Consider the following 20153-nt stretch of genomic DNA (forward strand, 5'->3'; position numbering starts at 1 on the left):
AGGAAGAATTCTAGGCAGAGGCGGGCCTCTGGCATGAGAACGTCCTGGAATGGCGTATCCATGCTACACTGCATACAGAGCCAGCGATCGCGTGGAGAACCGAGGAGAGGAAAGCTAAATGCTGGAAGGCCAGCACCGAGAAGGGCGACAGAAACGGAGACAGTGAAGATCAGTCTTACCTGGTGGCATGACCGTGCTGCAGCCACAATGCATCGGGATCCGTGAACAGATGAGCCCAGGGGACAACAGAGTAATGAATCCTCTATTAGTGTAGTGTAGAGCGAATAAACTGGCAGGGGACGGACCAGCTTACCTGGAGTGACCACGGTGCAACCGTGGTAATTCTGGGCCCGCAAACCGACACCAAGAGCAGGGAACAAAAGGAGAAACTACCCTCCTGCTCTTGATGCAAGGATCACCAAAACGGAAAGGAGAAGAGACATGTATGAGCCAGAAACGCTATCCTGCTGAAGCATACTTAAGGCAGAGAAGGTACAACGGTTGCCGAGGAGGAGGGAGGCGGGGAGTTACACAGAGAGAAATAAGTAATCCAAAAGGACCAGAGGGGCCTGGAGAGCCCTAAAGAGGAGACAATGATCCAAGAAGGGAACCTACAGGGTTTAATCAATCTATACAAGGCACAATATTAGGGTGGTGGGGAGGGGGGGTAAATTGGTGGAAACGGAAAAGGTATAATCCCTCCCCTTCAAGAATATGAGACATTTAATTTTTGTAAAGAGTTGCACATTTTCCTGAGGAATTTAAAAAAAGAGACTTAAAAACCTTTTTTGTTAACTATTAAGAATGATCATTTGTCCTAAGGTTCTGACTCGTTATGCTGTTTGTCCTAAAGTGGTAGGGCCAGATTTGGACTGAGGACTACTTTTGACAATTGATCAGCACCTTTACTTTGGAGGTAGGGAAAATCCCTTGTAGCAATAGGGACAGTTAGGCATTTTTTCCTTTTGAATTAAAATAAAGACCCTTGAAATGTTAACCTGCAGTCAGACTCCTCCTGGTTCGCCACAGTTCAGATAATGAAAATCTGATTTATGCTCTTTGCCAGGGTGTTTTTATGCTTGATCAGAATCTTATGACACTGTAGTGTGTGTGTGTAGGACTCTAATGTTTCCCTTACAAATACAGATTTTATAAAAACATTGAATGTGTCTTTGGAGTAGGACGGTGTAGGATTTTTTAGGAAAGTTATTGCCTAAAAATAGAGCTGTGGGACAGAGATTGTGATCACCTACTCTTAGAAATCAAACATTCACTATCAGATTATTTTTTTTTGTGTCCTGCATGAACATAACTGCAGGTTTATTGCAATAAATGCTACAGTTAGGAAATGGCTAGACACTCTGATGCGCTTGTTTAAATTTACTTCTTAACATGGGCAGACTAGGTGTAAGAAAATCCCCCGGAAAAGAATATCTATAAAGGAGTAGGCTGTATTGAATCTCGGCGGCATTTATATGTAGAGTGAGAAACTGCCCCTTTGAGAATGCAATTAGTCAATCTCTTTTACAAAAGACTTTAGATTAATCACTGGGGAGGCTTTTTTGGCAGCAACTTTATGGTTCTGAAGTTTCTATCATTGCTACAAGTTCTGGAGGTTTTCGTAAGTGCTACATTTGTGAATCTTGTATGCTTATTGCTCCTTTTGATTCTTTGTAGAGTTTAATATTTGCATAATCAAGGATTTTATGAAATAGTACTTTATATATGAATGTTGTACTTTTAAAAAATAATGTGGGCCATTAGGTTGAAACAGCCTCAAAGTAGAAATGACCGAACCTACTACAAGTACTAGAAGGTTTGTGTAGTGTACAACCACAAAGGGGCCCGAAAACAAAACGGCTAAATAAAAACCAAGCATTGGAAAATGCCTGGCTTTCAAATGTAGGGGTTAAAACAGGCATACTGGCTTTGCCATTGCTGGCAATAACATCAGCCACGATGGATTGCGAGCAAAGATTTATATCAAGTCATCCAATTCATTATGCCTGCATTTAACCACACAAACAGTGGCAGCCAAAGACTTTACTAATAATAATGGTCACAACATAAACTATGTAATGCAGCACAAAGGTATAAAAACACATCAATGTTTGCAAGCAGCATGGAAATAAAATTGGCTCCAAACAGCTCCCTAGTCAAATTTAACAGTTCCACCAAACGGCTACCACTGCAACAAAGCTTTCCCAGCGATCCACTCGTTCTGCATTGCAGAGCAGCCCTTTTACACTATGGTCTCTCCAATGATCTTATTCAGGCACTCTGGAAGAGAGCTAAAACTTCCTCTACCCGGATCAAAAATAAAAAATTAAACACAGGAATCATAAACAGCTAAAAAAAGATGCTACAGAAACGACCCTACACAAAGTATCAGTTACAGCAAATAAATGGACTCATCAGGCCTTAAAACATTGCTCTATATAAACCTTAAAAGCTCAACAATGGCATACTAATGGACTGCCCACACCCACCTCTTACTGAAAGTATTGGCAGAAAAACCTGGCAATTCAGATTGGTTATGTTTGGGGTAGAGCACTCAGCCTGAAAAAAGAAAACAACCCAGATGGTCTGAATTTTAACTACCAAAGCAGCCAAGGTGTACAACCAAAATCCAGCATCTACAGATCACACTCCAAACCAAACATACAGGCACTAGTTCCACTGCACATTCCTTAACTACAGTCCGCACAAGGCAATCATATTGCACTAGATGACAACCGCAGAACACTTTATTAGAAGATGGTTCAATTCTCATCTTCCAAAATCAAGTACATTCAGCATCCATTGCCCACCACTGCACCTCAAGTTAGGTTAGGTCTTTTTATCAATGCTCCACCTACAGCACCACTTAAATGTGTACATATTGCTACAGGACAGTAAGTACCTGTATTCAACGCTAGTCCCAAACCATGCATCCTCATCAATTGATTATATCTAGCTCACTACAAACTAACCCCTACTTTGTTCAAATTATTGAAAACTGGATCACGGCTTTTAAAGTTTAATTTCCCCATCCACTTCACTAATCCTCCAGTTTTGTTCACAAGATTTATTAACTCTGATTGCAACATGTAGGTTTAGGTTTCTACAGACGTACTTGACAGTAACAGAAAATAAGAAATTGATTATATGAATAAATGTGTGAATGAGTGAGATTTCTATAGTGCAGCACTACTAAAGTTATCGCCACTTGGCACAGATTAGCACTGCAAGGGAGAGAGCGTGGAGACCCAACTGTAAGAGGTGTTTTTTTTAGCAGCACTCTAAAATGGCGATGATTGGATTGCCATCTGAGAGCAAATCTCAAGAGTGCTCCAGTGTTTCGGGAATCATGCAGAGAAGTGGCGACTACTGCAAGATCTTACTCTAGGTACAGTGAGGACAACAGTATCAGAAGTCCCAAGGACTTTGCAGTGGGAGTAGCTTAGGATGTTCATGACCAAATAGACATGGAATTTGCCAGCCAGCAGCAGTTCTGGACTATACCCCGATTTAAAGACAGTACTGTGCTTCACATCCAAAGCAGTGCATAGATCTACATCCATATGTAATGTGGTCCATTTTTAAAGGACCCGGTACTAATCTCACGGCCACATTTTGTTCTACCTCAATCTTATCCATTGAGACAATGGGGATGCCCACATACAAGGAGCTATTACAATTAACCGCAAGTTCACTATGCCACCAACCATACAGGCTCAGTCTTCCACTGACATGGGGAGGAGGAGCAAGTCCACTCCAGGTTTGAAGTGGAAGGGAGCTATGAGCCATTTAGCTCCTGCTTGTGGACTAGAAGAGCCTGGTTAGCTGGACAACTGCTACCAAGAGCTACCTTGCCAGTTAGTTTCATACAAAGGGGTGCCTTTATTATTCTAAATTTGTTTTAGAGAGTAATCGGGTGGCATCTGTGATTTAGTTTTGGCTTCACCAGGGGTGGAGCCTATTTTACTGTGGTATGAGCCTAATGTACTTTCTGGTGGACAATAGGGTACCAATGTATTTTTAAAGGCATGATCTATTCCATTTCATTTTTGGGCTTTTGTCTGGGGAAGCCACAAGGCAGGCCTAAAAGGTCCTTGGGTAAACTTGGGCTCACTCAGGGACCAGCCCTATGCACTCTATAATAGGACTGGTTTAGATTGATCCTAGCTTTTGGCAACAAGTGCCTATTATTGCTGGGTTGCCCTAGGGCAGGGTGCACAACTGATTTTGACAGAGGGCCGAAAGTACCTTACATGAGGACTATAGTGGGCTGAAAAGTAAATGTGGGCGGGGCGGTGGGAGGAGGCTTTTTAAACCCCCAATTTGTATTGGAAAAAGAATGTTTTTGAGGGGTAACGATTTTTATTTGCATTTCAAACTTACATTTTGTACTACACATTTTCCATTGTTATAATTTATTTCTATTTAGTTATTGTATCGCGTCTGTTTAACTTATATATATTTTATTGACCCTAGATTGGACATTCCGTTATTTTGGACTGCTATAGTTTGCTGTTTGGGTTGCCCAAGAGGAGTATGGCCTTCGTTGAGTCAGGTTTCCTCAAAAAGCAAAGGATGTACATATCCTAACTGTGCCTGTTTTAGCTTTATTATTGGGTTCACTCTTGGAGTGCAACACTATGCCCCATGGCCCTCTCACCCCCAACCAAACACTATGCCCCATGGCTCCCTCAACCCCCAACCAAACACTATGCCCCATGGCCCCCACCCCTCAACCAAACACTATGCCCCATGGCCCCCCCAACCAAACACTATGCCCCGTGGCTCCCTCAACCCCCAACCAAACACTATGCCCCATGGCCCCCTCAAACCCCAACCAAACACTATGCCCCATGGCCCCCTCAACCCCCCAACCAAACACTATGCCCCATGGCCCCCACCCCCCAACCAAACGCTATGCCCCATGGCACCACCACCCACAACATTGTCCCCCATGGCCCCCTCACCCCCAACCAAACACTATGCCCCATGGTTCCCTCAACTCAACCCCAACCAAACACTATGCCCCATGGCATACTTGCACACACAAACCAGCACCCATACAGACCCGAACCCCCGACGCCCCCCCCCCCCCCCCAACTCCAAACCCCCCACCTCAGCACACACAAACATGCACCCATACAGACCCGACCCCCCCAAATCAGCACACACTAAAGCATGCACCCATACAGACCCGAACCCTCACCCCCCAACTCAGCACACACAAGCATGCAGCCATACACACCCGAACCCCCCTACCCCTCCGCCCCCCCCACTCCAAACCCCCCCAACTCAGCACACACTCAGGCATGCACCCATACAGACCTGAAACCCCCACCCCCCAAATCAGCACACACAAGCATGCACCCATACAGACCAGCACCTCCCCACCCCCAAATCAGCATACAAACTAGCAAGCATGCACACATACAGACCCTGCATCTCAGCATACACCGCACATACACACCAAAAACATTCCAATCCAAACATTCATACACATCCGACACCCCCCCACCCCCGCATCTCAACAAACACACAAAAAACACTCAAATCCAAACATTCATACACATCCGACACCCCACCCCCTCCCAACATACACACACAAACATACAGCAAAACAGACCCGACACACAAACACAAACAGACCACTTACCGGAGACGTGCTGGAAGGCAGGTAAGCTGGAAGTCGCTGGAATCGTGCTACGGCTGGCGTGGTCCAAGGCTGAAATGCCTTCCGGCATCAAGCCTTATGGACCATGCCAGCCCTAGTGCTGGCCCTCCATTGGTGAAGCGCACACGCACTACGTGGCTCGTAGGAGCGATGTGGTGCGTGTGTGCTGAGCCAATGACGGCCAGTGTTTTGTCCGGCCCGGAAGACAACAAAGACTTTGCTAATGGAGTGCGGCCGATGCTGCTTGCGGGCCGCCCTCCATTAGGAAAGTGTTTGTGCCTCCCGGGCCGGACAAAACAGCATGGTGGGCCGCAACTGGCCCACAGGCCGTATGTTCTGCACCCATGCCCTAGGGGCTCCCCTTTTAACTTTCTCTGGGTAACATTGTGAGAAGTACAGTTCCCAAGGGTTGAAAGGACCTTTGGATCCTGTTTGCACTATTAGGTGAGACCAGCAACCCCCCCCGCTCCCCACCTTATGTGGAATGCTGGGGAGATACAGAGTACCCCCTTTCTCTTGAGCCATCCCACTCCATGCTGTGACCTTGCAGGTGTGCAATAGCCCAATACCTTGGAACCTCGAGCTATTGTGCGCTACACTGTCTTCCAAATCTCACTGACGCTTCATGGGCATCCTGCTGAATCTCCAGATGCAGAATTCCATTCTGAAAAGTCCCCTCACCAGAGTGCTTGACCGTGCAACAACAAGAATCCAACCAGCGATATTCTGTCTTCTTCTGTGCTCCTGAAAAAGGTGCCAAATCCATAGAGCTGCATCCAGCCGCGAGGAAAATCTTGCCTAGAGCCTTCACTGTGCTCCTTGCTGCAAAGGTCCTTGTAGTGTCCTGTCTTCTGTCGTCTTGAAGGAATTCAACTACTGGTTTTCTGGCTGCAGATCCTGAAGTCCTGCTGCAAAATCTTCTGTACGCAGGTACTGTGCTGGCTTGCCCATTTACTTACCTTAGGGATCCCTGTGCATTTTCTTGGGCGTTTTCTGCGATTGGGAATCCTCTCGTCCAGTGCACCCAGGCCCGTGCTGGAATCCTCCTAGGGCGTCTTCTGTGAAGCCCTGAACCCTCAACTAACTCTAAAGTAAAGTACTTATTTGTTTCAACAGTCGTTAGGAACTCTGACTTTTGCTACTTAAGTGCCTATCCTGAACTGCCTGTTGGACAACAGACCCTATTGACCCTCCTTCTGCCACTGCACTCATGCTCAAAGATTAAGGGAAAGACTTAAGGATTGGGCCTTTTGCCTAGAAAAGAGAATACATGTTTTAAAGTTACTTACTTGCAAAAGAAGCTAGTTGGTAACTAACCCCGAGAGTGAACAGTTACAAAAGTTATTACTTACCTTAGAAATGTTCTGCCATTCTGAAAAGTATATGTAACATCTTTCTTTCCTTAGAAACCATTCTAACAAAGTAGATGTAAGGTTATATTACTCACCTGTTATTTGGTCGTGCCTCTTCCCAAAAGTAATGCTGTTAGTTTCACTATTCCCGTTGGGATAAACGTATGAGTGTCCACAACTGGGTCTTGCTTCCCTGACTTGCCGTTAGCCTGTCCAGAATAAGTCTGCATTAGGTTTTACCCAACTAGAATAACTGAGTCATTCATAAAGTGTAATACTGGGTTTTGCTTTCCCTGGTCTGTTGTAGACAGACACAAAAACAGTCTTAGGTTTATAACCACCTTTAAGTTGCTTATAGCGTCTGTAATAAGTGTATAGGTTTTACTTGGCTTGAGTACAACTGTTTTATTCTAAAATAAGTTAGAGTTATTGCTTCCCTTAGTCTTTGAACTGAAAAGAAAGTAATTGAATATTACACCCCAGGGTCCAACTCTCCTAGAAGAACTGTTATCCTGAATCAGAGTTATAGCTTTATACTGTTCCTAGAATCTGTGTTTTAGTAGATCAAAAAAAGTATATTGTCCAGTTGATATCACTGATTTCTTGCGAAGCGTCACGGTACAAGTGATGGCGTCTACGACCCTGGTAATACTGAAAGTAATCTTAAAGTAACTATTGGTTTTGACTTCTCTAGAACCCCTGTTAGGTGTTCCAAATAAGGTTATATGCTTTGGTCTGTGTACCTTCAAGCATAGTGTTGTGTTTTGTTTTTGTTTTTTGTTTTTACATAATGTGTTTATATAATCTGTGATCGTACTCATCTCACCCCCCCCTCCCCAAGACTTATCTGGGCCTACTTGTATTTCAATAAACCATTTATTTTTAGACTACACAGCGTTGCAGTGTTTCCTTGGACCATTTGTATTACAATTTCATTTAATTTGTACTGATTCTACCGCTCGCTCTCCCTCCTAAGATAAGACTGGCTGCTCAGTCTACGCTACCCTGAACTCAGGTGGTACAAAGAGTGGAGTCTTGTACTGCCTCAGTTGAATGGTTTTACGAAGGCCTTAGTTGGACTTCAGAAAAACTGTCCAAACAAAAGGCCACCTTCGACCGGATCCTGTAACTCACCCCGAAACAGAAGACTTTTATTGTTTCAGTATTCCCGAGAGGTGTTCGGTAACTGCCACCATGAGCACTTAACACCTGGGTCCTGCGCTTGTGGATATTTTAAACGTACCCTCTTCGGTAATGCAAGTCCATGCTAGGGGGTGTGCCATCAAGTTTCACCACGGTTTGCAATGGACTTCCATTGGCACAAATCCTGCTGTGCTTCCCTTCTTCCTAGGCCTGCAGGGTCTTCAACCTGGTACTGGAACCCTTTACAATGGTGGTCCCTGGCATCCTGTGTGGTCGGTTGAGGTGGTCTCCGCATCTGTAGGGTAGAAACCAATCAGACTTTTCTATTGTAACTGCCAACAGACTTGGCCTGAATATATCCTACGGGGACATTTTTACTAACTTGGAACTCAATCTACATTGGCATTTTGCTGCCACCACCAGGGGGGCCCCTTGGGTGTCATACAAAAGAATGGAATTTAGCATGTGCCCCTGTGCTATTACACTCACATCTACTGAAAATGCTCTGAGTTACATTGTGTAACTATTGGTTGTTACTGTATCTATTTTCCGGATGTGTAAAGAGAATTTATGGCTCTGGCATTATAATTCTGACCTAACCCTAACTTCTGGTGGCACTCTGGACTTGGCTGTTAAGGTCTTAACCCCATTCTCCCTTCTAGTTGTTGTACTTAAGGTATGGTGTGCATTTGTAGCATGTATTTTACAATGTGCTAGAGGTCTAGGAATTCTTGTGACATGTGTGCAATTTTGAATACTGATCAAAACTGCATTAATGTAGGTTTATAGTCTAGGGTTCCCTGTCCTTCTCTCCTATATATGAAGTCAGCCCTGCCGATAAAGGATTTATCGGTCACTTTTACTATGTAAAAATAGGCAAATGCACCGAAAAAGGAGTCCAAATACGTCCAAAAAAAAAAAGGAAACATATAGGGGCCCGTCTCCGTGCCTTTACCCATACGGCTCCATCCATAAGTTTGGACACCGTCGAGTTATTTCCTGGACGATTGCACCATCAGGTGGTAGCCAGGGAAAACAATGTTTGCAAATGGATATTGCAGATCCACTTGGTCTCCCACTACCGGTTGTGTCAGATCTTAATTGTGATAGTTAGAGACGATAAATTACCCGTATAGGCAGAAGACCAGGGGTCAGTATGGGACAGAGCGCCTTATGAATGTGGTCAACCAGAACATTAGATAAAAAGGCAGGCCTGTCTAAAAGCGCAGGAAGCGTTTTTTTTAAAGAAACTGTTCCATGAGACCCATTTAAATGGATTGCGGCAGGCATAAGATACGCATATTGTTCCATCTCAATCAAGGTTGTCATTCTTTGCTCACACTGTGATTATGGCATTTTTTCGAAGAGAAGAAACTGTCTTCTAGGGCATGACAGCATGCTCGGCGATGCTGAAATGGTGCAGTATCATTCATGGGGTTTGCACAATTGTTTGATCTTTTGAGGAGAACCCTCACCTTTCGAGGGGAGTATTACGTTTTCTGGTCAAAGTTAGTTAGGTACACTTTTGCTGCAGCTGCTTAAGCAGTGTGGTATGGTCAATATCCGATTAAGTCATCTCGCTTGTCACATAACCAGAGTTGCTTGGTCTGTCATGTTAGCAAAATCATTCTTAGGAGAGCTGTCAAGTTTTGACAGTCGCTTGCCACCTCCTGTCACTGCTGTGGATATTAGTGTTGCAGTATCAGCAGAACCAACTTCCATGCAGTGAGACACAGGTGCCATGCACGGTATTCAAGGAGGTGTGTGCAGGAGATAAGAGAGCAAGCACTTGTCCAATTTACAGAAGAACTGCAGCATGCCGTAAGTGTAGTGTGTTCAAGACCATTTGATGTACGTCATCTCTGCCAAAATGGATATGTCAATTGTGCTGCCTAGTTTCATAGTGAGAAAGTAAAGTCGTCATTCAATCAAGCTGGTTCACTTCAAACTCCGCTAGAAACAGTATTTTATCTCCACCCAATGGAGGTCCGATTTGATGTAGAAATTCCCCACCACTGTCGCAGAAGAACAGCCCGAAGCAACAGATAGATGCAATAATACCATCTGCACTGCATCAACCTACTGCATCATCCACAAAGATTGAAGTTCCAGAGATTTAATTTAAAAATAGGTCACTCATCGGTTACTGAGCTGCTGAAAGGGGCACACTCCAGTTAAATACTATTATAGATCCAACAGTAGGATCTACCATTGAGCGAGGCAAAGTGTCCACCTGACCAAGTATGGAGTCAGGTAATGAAAGCTTCTCTCCCAAACAAAGGGAGCTCAATTATTTATATTTACAGCATCCCAAACATCTAAGCCCAGCAGCGCTCCCTCTTCTATGATCTGGAGATGGAGCCTCCAACCCTGCCACATGTGGCTGCAGTGCCAGAGAAGGGTTCCCCGCTTGGCAGAAAGCATGCTGTTTTGGGCAGAGGCACCATGCGGGAGCAGATGGCACTCCTGCATGTTTTATGAAGCAATTTGACAGTGCGCCTCTAAGACATCCAGCATGTTGCCACCCGCGGTACGATTCTGGGATGGAGAGCTCCTAGCAGCCAAACTGCACAGAATGGAGGCTCAAGCCAGGTACAAGCTTAGATCTTGCTGCCATATCAATTGACAGGTAGCTAGAAGTACCATCCCTGATCAATGTGAATGCGCACGGCAAGTTGAAATCAGGTTGCAGGATTCACCTAAGGGCTGAGACACACTTTTTGGAGAAACAGGGCATGGCTTCAGGATCACAACCGGCACTGTTCATCACTCAGATATTCAAATACACCTAAATGAGAAGGGTAATAAGTATCTTGGATGCATCGGTTGCAGCGACCTACCAGTCATCTTCTTTTAAATCTTAGACAAAGGAGCACAAAAAGGTAGAGGATTAGTGATAAAGCATGCCTGCATAAAATATACACCAGCTTATTTTTGTTCATGCATGAACATGGACCCATGCAAAGGAAACAGTGATGGCATGAAACACATGAATGACTGTCAAACTGTGCCCGTCAGATCTCCTACAACAAGTCCAAAAAAGAGAAAAAGTAATTGGAGACATTTCTGAAACAGTAATTTAAGTCAGTAGATATTTCTATTCATTGAGGGTTTGGGAAGAGAAGGTTGAGGTGCATGGTTTACCATTAAGAGAACTATTTGAATCATTGGTTTGAGAGAGGGTCTTGGGGTAGTGGTACGATTTTGCTTCATACAGGACTGAGCGCTTTGAGGTTTTAAGGATGCGCAATTTGTAACAAAAGATGGTTTATAGTTCTTGCATAAATAAGGGTGGAGCGGTTTAAGGCTTTGCTAAAATAGCTTAGAGTTAAGCACGGCACGGAGGGGCTGCAAGTATGTCTGTAGAGCCTGCAGTCAAAATACTTTATTATTAAGCTGGGAAACACCACACATCTATTGTGTTAAACGAATCTTCACGAGATCGTGGGTTACCTCTTCTTCCTGTAGACCGTGGAGTTGAGGTTGCCAGTATGTCGATGTATTGATGGCTGATGAATGGGTAGCGCGAGAAATTAGCCCAATCCCCTCCTGACGATATAAGACAGGACGGCACTGAACCAACTCCCAACGCCACGGGTGGCACTTCTCAGAATTTGCGTGACGTCGGGACAGTGTTTCCACTGGCTGAGAAGGCTTGATGAAATCACCGATGATAACAGGGCTGAACTCAGGAACTTCCAAAAGGCACATAAACGAGCAGATACGTCAGCAGGATTGAGGGACTCCAAAATTGCAGGAAAGGTTTCGTGAAGTACACAGTCACGAGGACAACGTGTCGAAGAGAACACCAGGGAGCGAGCGGTCCAGTCGACCTGGGGATTGTGATACAACAGCCATGGTAAACCCAGCACTACCGGAAATGAGGGAGACTTGATGACGTCCAATGAGATTCGTTCGAGATGCCCTTCCACAGAGAGCCACAAGGGATCGGAGTGTTGACAAACCGGACCAGAAGACAAAGAAGAACCATCGATCACCTCGACCACTGTTGGTCGTTCCTTGTTATGTAAACGGATCCCATTGGCAATCGCGAACGAGGCATCGATGTAGTTGCCAGATGCTCCGCAATCCAGAAGGGCCCAGGTCTTCACACCCTTTCCTAGCCAGGCAACACCGACTTTCAGGATCAACAAGGGTACTGAGTTCATGGGAGGAAGGACGGATTCAGAAGGGCGGCCCGCTGCTGCCTTCGCCTCAAACAACGGGCCTGTTCGTTTTCCTTCTAGTTTTCTTCAGAGGACGTAGCGGACAGGTGCCTAGAAAATGGCCAGAACCACCGCAATACATGCACAAGTTCTTCCGTCGTCTTCTTTTCTTTTCAGTCTCGGACAACGGACCTCGAACGGCACCCAACTGCCTGGGTTCTGGACCTACATCGGTAGAAACAGCCGGTCCGGGGTTCTGTGCTGGAAGAATTGGTGTCAGATCTGCGGCGTTCACTCCGTCGTTCGGTTAACCTGTGGTCAATGCGCAAGACTTGTTCCACCAATGCAGGCAACGTTTCTGGCTCCGGAATGTGCAGCAGTTCGTCTTTGTACTCCTCTCGTAGTCCCCGACGAAACAAGGTTTTTTGAGTGATTTCGGGCCATTGTGAATCGGTTGCTAATTGTCGAAACCGACTGATGTAGTGGATTATGTCACCTGACCCTTGCTTGATCTCCATTAATTGATTCTGGGCCATGGCTGCCAAATTGGGCGGTTTAAAGACGTCCAAAAAGGCTTTCTCGAAGGCAGCGAAATCACCCAACAGAGGACTGTTGGTAGAGACCAAAGGTGCGGCCCAGGAGAGTGCATTGCCGGTTAGATTTCCAAGGATATACCCGATCTTAGCCTTGTCTTGAGCAAAATGAGTAGACCTGAATTGGAAATGGATCCGACAGTGAGTACAGAACTCTGCCACTCGACGCGGATCACCATCATACTTCATCGGAGTAGTGTAAGCCATGGAGTTCAGGCGGTGTGACAGGTTGTGCGGGATTAGCCAAACACCGATCCAACGCTTGTCTGAGGGTGTTGTTCTCCTGGCGGAGAGTGGTCATTTCAAGACGCATGGCACGCATTTCTTCACGTAGTTCCTGCATGTCGTCCATGTCGGGACTGGGGGTGAGACGTCTCAATCTGTTAAACGAATCTTCACGAGATCGTGGGTTACCTCTTCTTCCTGTAGACCGTGGAGTTGAGGTTGCCAGTATGTCGATGTATTGATGGCCGATGAATGGGTAGCGCAAGAAATTAGCCCAATCCCCTCCTGACGATATAAGACAGGACGGCACTGAACCAACTCCCAACCCCACGGGTGGCACTTCTCAGAATTTGCGTGACGTCGGGACAGTGTTTCCACTGGCTGAGAAGGCTTGATGAAATCACCGATGATAACAGGGCTGAACTCAGGAACTTCCAAAAGGCAGTAAGGCACAGGTACCGGCAGGGCACAAGACAGGCAAAGGAAAGCAGACTGCAAGAAAAAGCAGTACTGACAGGAGAGTCCCCACTACAACTAGGAACCCAGACAGGACCTCCTCTACCCTAAACCAGGGATAGGCAAAGTATCAGCAATAAAGGGAAGAAAGGGTAGGAGGACCAGGAAGCAAGAAGGAAATAAGGAGATGAGGCAGGACTAGGCAGAAAAAGGTAGAACAGGAAACTGGAGGGCTGGAAAACGAGCGCCAGGACTCCAGCAGCGCATACACAGTAACAACCGCGTTGAGACGCGTTGTTCCTGTGTATGCGGTGCCCCTTTATGGCCCGGGGTCAAAGCGAGGCTTGGAACGCATGTTCCGACACTGCGCATGCGCGGGACGTCGAATACTGACGATCCGCGCATGCGCAGATCCTCGCAAGATGGCGGCGTCCACGGCGCCCATCCGAACCGCGGGTCGGCGTGAGGAGAGACGCCATCGCGGGTACAGCCTCCATGAAGGAGGAGACCGCTGCGGCCGTGGACCAGGGACCCCAGGACAGGTAAGTGGCGCCCGCGAGCGAGCGCGCGCCGTGACATATTGTAGAGCACAGAATTAGGAGGAATCTGGCATTAAACACTGTATAAAGACATAATGAATGAACTATTGGTGAGAAGGAGTTGGTAATGCTTGGGTTGTCTAGGTGTCAGTTGTAGGTTCCTAGTAAGGCAGACAAACAGGTTACTTACCTGTGGTAACGTTTTTTCGACTAGATGTTCCTCCCACATATTCCTCATCTTTGATACATCCATGTCTGCTTGCAGTGGAAAACATTTTCATGCAGTCATGTGCCATGCAGTGTCGAGTCATGGCCCTCGACGGCCTCCGTCTGTCAGTCTAGAAAAATGGATACCTCTACTTTGTGACCGCAAATGTATTTTGATGGCCGTGGGCCAACAGTCTCATGCACGATATGACAGAATATAGGTTTCTGAGTTTGCCAATGAACGGCCATTTTGATACAACAAGAATCGCCATTTTGTTTTCTAACCATTGCTCATTGCTTTGTTCTTATTGCTTCGCAGTACATTTTCTGCATACACTGCTCGACTGTAAAACATTGTTGTCTGCACGTGAAAGGACAAGGTCGCAGGGCCGCGAGGATAACAAGAGTTTGTTGAAACACAAACTAGGCAGCGCCAGGAAGAATGCCCGGCTCCCTCCCGAATGTAGCCTTGAAGCAGAGCTGCAGGGGCATTTATTCATTTCGCAGCTGCCAGCCAGTCTAGTTATATGGTAGAATATGTTATAATAAAGCAGCTAAAGGCTTGAATTATGCTCTTCTTACGGCCCCCCCTTTGCTGAGCCCTGTTAGAGCGTGTCGGCTCCCAGGACACGAATAGCACTTCATAGATAGCAAGGTCTGGAATGCAACTCTCCCCCCGTATGTAGCTCGCTTCCAAGAACAGAAGCGCTGTGTTCTGTTCAACAACTGAAAGATGCCTGCGCACTCACAAATTGTGACTAGAATAGATATTTGAAGGTGTCATAGTTGTTGAAAGTGTCCATCACACCAAGTTCAAAGAAACCCAATAAAGGGGGGTGTTAAACATGTCATAGCTGATTGTTTGATATGTATTTTGTATATATATAACTGATGTACATAATTCACTCTCTTGCATCCCTCGAGGTCCAGAGATACACGTCGCGGGGCGTGAGACCGAGTTGGCCAACTGAGACTTGCTTTTGCAATAAACCCTAGCTTTGGGAATACAACCTCATGTCTGGCATATCTATCGTGTGTGTGTGTGTGGTGACTCACCTTGTTTCCATAGATGTAAGGGACCCCTAGGGGCCCCTTTCATGTCCTGTCCTCAGCCGTGATGTCAACGCTGGTATAAAGAGCGTGCAAGGCAACCGTTGCCTCAGTTCAGGTTTTTTCCCTGCGTGGTCTACCAAGGATAGACGAATCTGGTGCTGCGAGACAGGATGGTGTAACACGGAAATTCTTAGCAAGTAAGAGAGGAAGGATGAGAGGGGCAATGGGGAATACATAGGAGGAACGGTACCACGCGTAAGTAACTTGTTCTTCAAATGCATCATGTTCTCCCGTGTATTCCACATCTTTGATACACTCCCATAGCAGCATGGATGAGGAGGTGGGTGCTAAAAATTACTATTTATTTCCAGAGCCGAAGAAGCAGCTACTCCTCTAGTGGCATGCGCCCTCAAACCATCAGGCGATTCTTTGCCTACTAGAGAGTAACATTCATTAATGCACAGAACAATCGGCGGGAAATGTTTTGTGACCGCCAAACCTAATCTATGTCCCGAGTAAACCACAAAAAGATGGTCATCCTGTACGATAGTTGTCATCCTTGAAAGATAGTAACAATGCCCTTTTTGGAACGAGCAAGTGAAGTCTCTCCTCCTCTTTGGAAGAATACTGCGGTGGATAAAAAGCTGTTCAGACCATCTTTTGTGCCAAGTGGAACTCACAACTTTAGGAAGGATGAGCGCACTCAACACTACTTTGTCCATGAAAAAGGCTGTAAAGGTGGTTTTGATGACAGGGCTTGCAGTTCACTCACCCTGAAGGCTGACGTAATAGTCAACAAGAAAACAGTTTTGCGTGTTGGCATCCGGGGGTGTGTGTCGGGGGGAGGGGGGGGGACAGCAATCTAAATGCTTGAAAGGAGCTCCATTAGCTGCAATAACACCAAGTTCAAATCCCATGCCGGTGCAATGAAAGGAACCTATGGAATCAGGTTTGTCAAACCTTTAACAATTGTATCACAATCGGGACCTTAAAATAAAATCCTTTATCTTGCGATTTTAGAAATTGAAAGTGCTGCTAAATAGCCCTTGATTGTGGCTACCGGTAGCCCTGAATGAGCTAAATAGAGTAAAAAAAGAAAACCGTAGAAACCTCACACGCAAAGGGATCAGATTTCTTCTCCATGCACCAACTGCGACGCTTGTGTCAATGGCACAGAGATTTTGCTGCTGGCCTTCGAGCAGAAAGCAACACCTCCATCATGTCCTCTGGGAGAATCTTTGTCTCTCACCCTCTCAGAAACCAGGCGGGAAGGTTCAGTGTACTGATTTCTGGATGAAAGAGACCTCCCCCTGCTTGCAAGAAGTCCTCTCTTTAGGGGGAAGACTAATTGGAGGGCAGATGGCCATTTCTAGAAGGTCCGGGTACCACGTTCTCCCGGCCAATTTCGGAGCAATGAGGATCATGGTTTCCCCGAACGTCCTCAACCTCCTGATGACATGAGGAATGACTGGGACTGGTGGAAACACGTACAGAAGTGAAAACTCCCAGTCCACCACAAAAGCATATCCTAGAGCTCCTCTGAGGAAATTCCCTGGCGCAGAACTGTTTGCACTTCCGATTGACACTGGTAGCAAACAGATCCACTTGAGGGGCTCCCCAAAGCGCAAAGCACTCCAGAAGGACTTTCTGAGCAAACTCCCACTAGTGGGAGATCATGCTCTGCCTGCTCTGAGCATCCGCTGTGTTTTTCTTTTCTTCTCCAGCTAGATGAACAGCCAAAAGAGTTTCCTTCTTTTAGTGCCCAGAGCAGCATTGCCTCTCTGCACAGGGGCAGAGACCCACTACCCCCCCACCACCATTACTCCCTCTTGTTGCGGTAGTGCAAGGCCACTTTGTTGTCCATCATTATCAGGACATTTCTCCCCTGTATCGAGGGCAGAAAGGCCATCAGCGCTAGTCCGATTGCCCTCTGCTCTAAAAGGTTGATATGAAATCTGGACTCCGACAGACCAGTGACACAGATTGATAGGTCCTTCATTTGTGCCCCCATCCTGAAAGGGAGGAATCCGTCGCCACAGTCATCTCTGGCCATGGTTGCCAAAAGGGTTCCCCCCTCAATCTCTCGGCAGGCCCACCACAGAAGATCCTGGGCAACCTGCCAGAGAATTGAGATGACTGGGATCTGAGAGCCCACTGAAGGGATGTCATTCTCAGATGGGCTTCTGGCACCAGAAAAATGCAGGATGTCATGAGGCTGAGCAACCTTAGAAAGTCGAGGCCGGGAAATGTTGGTCCCTCCGAAAGTTTTAGAACATCTGCAAAAGAGGTTGATCCCTCAAGGTTGATCCCTCAACTCGGGTGGCGAGGCTTGTCCTGAGGCTGAATCCAGGACTGCTCCAATAAATTGAAGCTTTTGAGAAGGTATTAAGAGGGACTTCTTGAAGTTCAGAGAGAAGTCCAGCTCACGGAGGAAGTGGCAAGTGCGACTGAGGTGACCAAGCCTGTTCCGAAGAACAAGCTCCAATCAACCAGTCGTCCAGATAGGAGTAGAGGTGAAGACCCTTGGGGCAGAGGTGAGCCAGAGAATCCGAAACTGATAGTGAGAACTGAAGGATCTGTGCAAGCGTTTCCATCTTGAACTTGTCCTTCCTGAGGAACTTGTTCAGGCGCCTCAAGTCCAAGATGGGTTTCACTCCTCTGTCCTTCGGGATTAGGAACTAAGGAGAGTACCATCCCCGATCCCTCTACGCTGCAGGTACTGCCTCCATTGCACCTTTCTCCATCATCAGGGTAAGAATTTCCTGTTGAAGGAGCAGATCTGGATCCAAGACAGACCGGCCTTTTTGGGGGAAGGGGTTAATCTAGGGGGTTTAGTTCAGAATGGGAGACAGTAACCATAGGCCATTGTCTGCAGCGCCCATGCATCTAAGGTTATGCCCCGCCAACTCTGAAGATGCATTGATAGTCTGCCCCCCAACACAGTAGCGTGGGTAAGGGATTGGGATATTTTGCTGATCCAGCTGAGGGAAAGGGCGGAAGAAGCAGCATGGGGAGTCATTTCTCCTCTACCTCTGGACCTACGTTGGGCCCTTCTCTAACCTCTTTGAGAATATGGTCTTCTTCCCCTTGAGACAGGAGAAGAGGGTGTCCAGAAGATTGGGAAGGTTGGCAGACTGCCGCCCAGAGATTTTGCTGCTGCCCTGGAAGCTTGCAGCTTTTCCAATCGATCATCAGCTTTCTCTCCGAACAGCTGGGCACCATCAAAAGGCATGACCAACAATCGTGTTTGGACATCCGGCACAAAGCCCGATTTTCTGAGCCACGCCAAAAATCTGAACACTCTAATGGCTGCCTTTGCCTTAATCACCGAGTCAACTGCGTCAAGGCTGGATTTCAGCGATTTGTCTCAGGTCTCCTTGCCATCCTGGATTAGGTTCAAGAACCCTACCCGCAACTGCTGGGATGTTTTCTGCTGCCAAAGCGGCGACTCCCCATCGGGTATAAGTGTATTTGGCAAGGACACTGGTGGCATTAGCAGAATTAAAGGCCATGCTGTCAGCACTGAACATCCCCTTTCCCAGGGGATCTATCTTCCTATGATCCTTGTTTGCTGGAGCAGAAGGTTATGCTGAATTTCTAGAGACAGATGTAGCCGCTTGAACCAGACTTTCTGGGGTTGGGTGCTTTGTTAGGAATTAAGAATCAATAGAAGCAGGTCTATATTTTTTTGTCAGGGTTTTGTTCTCTGGCAGAATGAAATCCAGCTTATGTCAATTTTTCATGATTACCCTCAACGCGGTGGAGAATGGCAGTACTGCTTCTCTCAATGGTCCACTGTCCAGTATGTTTGTTAAGGCCATCTCTTATGGCAGCTGGTTTAGCCCAACCAAGATGCCGACACCTTACTGAATACTGACATTTATGATAGGTCAGAGCAAACAGCCACCTCAGGATTTCCAAAGTCAGTCTCGGGAGAGGTTCCCCCCCAAACTACTCTGAAAGCAGTTCCTCCACTAGAAGTTCCATACTCGTCGACCTCTTCCTCAAAGATTAAACTCATGGATATCTCTCTCTCTCTCGAATATTTAAGAGATCCCGATTAACTTCTTCAAATCAACAATTTGCACTGACCCAACATTGTCATTTTACCACAGATCATATACATTAATAGTATGCGATAGTGTGAAACCAAACAGTTTGTCTGGTGTGATGCTTGCAATTAGGGATTCCAAGGCTCAGAGTACCTCTAGTAGTTCTACAGCTGCCTGAAGAGTAGCCTATTGCTGCTTATGACAAGTATTCACACATCTAACCTAGTTAAGGCAAGAAGCAGTTTCCATAGAATTGTTCTCATACAAATAGTCATAGCACAGCTTTATTAAAATGTGAGTTAATTCCTTATGGTTTAAATTGTAAATCCCCGATTCATTGAGTATGTTAAGCTTGTTCCGCTGTCATCCTTACTGAATGGCTTGGAAATCATAGAACGTTACATTCAGATGTTAATGAAGACTCCCATTCAGGTCCACTTTAGAGCCATTTTCTAGTGTAAAATAAGGCAGGGGAAAAGTAGGCTACTAGCCAGCCAACAAAGTCACTTGCCACCTCAATTCTATATATACACACAGCACACTATTTCTTACTCGCCAATACTCCAATATCACTAGCCAATGACTAGTGAGAAGTGCACATTTTAACTTTTCCCAGATTTTGAAATTAGTCTTGTACTGGGGTCACCTAACTTGGATTGTAAACTAGTTAAAGAAAGACAATGCGTCTCTAAAATT

General features: G+C 46.2%; 1 protein-coding gene and 1 long non-coding RNA gene across 3 annotated transcripts in view; one reads left to right on the forward strand and one right to left on the reverse strand.

Annotated features, from left to right (window-relative positions):
* Positions 1–20153, forward strand: part of LOC138497279 (uncharacterized) — a 291765-nt gene that overhangs the window by 226853 nt on the left and 44759 nt on the right. The gene's annotated exons all lie outside the window — the stretch shown is intronic.
* The window catches only part of SLC39A6 (solute carrier family 39 member 6), a 254817-nt gene that overhangs the window by 204976 nt on the left and 29688 nt on the right, over positions 1–20153 (reverse strand). The window lies entirely within an intron of this gene.

This window comes from Ambystoma mexicanum, chromosome 5q (genome assembly GCF_040938575.1).
Source record: "Ambystoma mexicanum isolate Mex_15411 chromosome 5q, UKY_AmexF1_1, whole genome shotgun sequence".
Lineage (NCBI taxonomy): Eukaryota > Metazoa > Chordata > Amphibia > Caudata > Ambystomatidae > Ambystoma > Ambystoma mexicanum.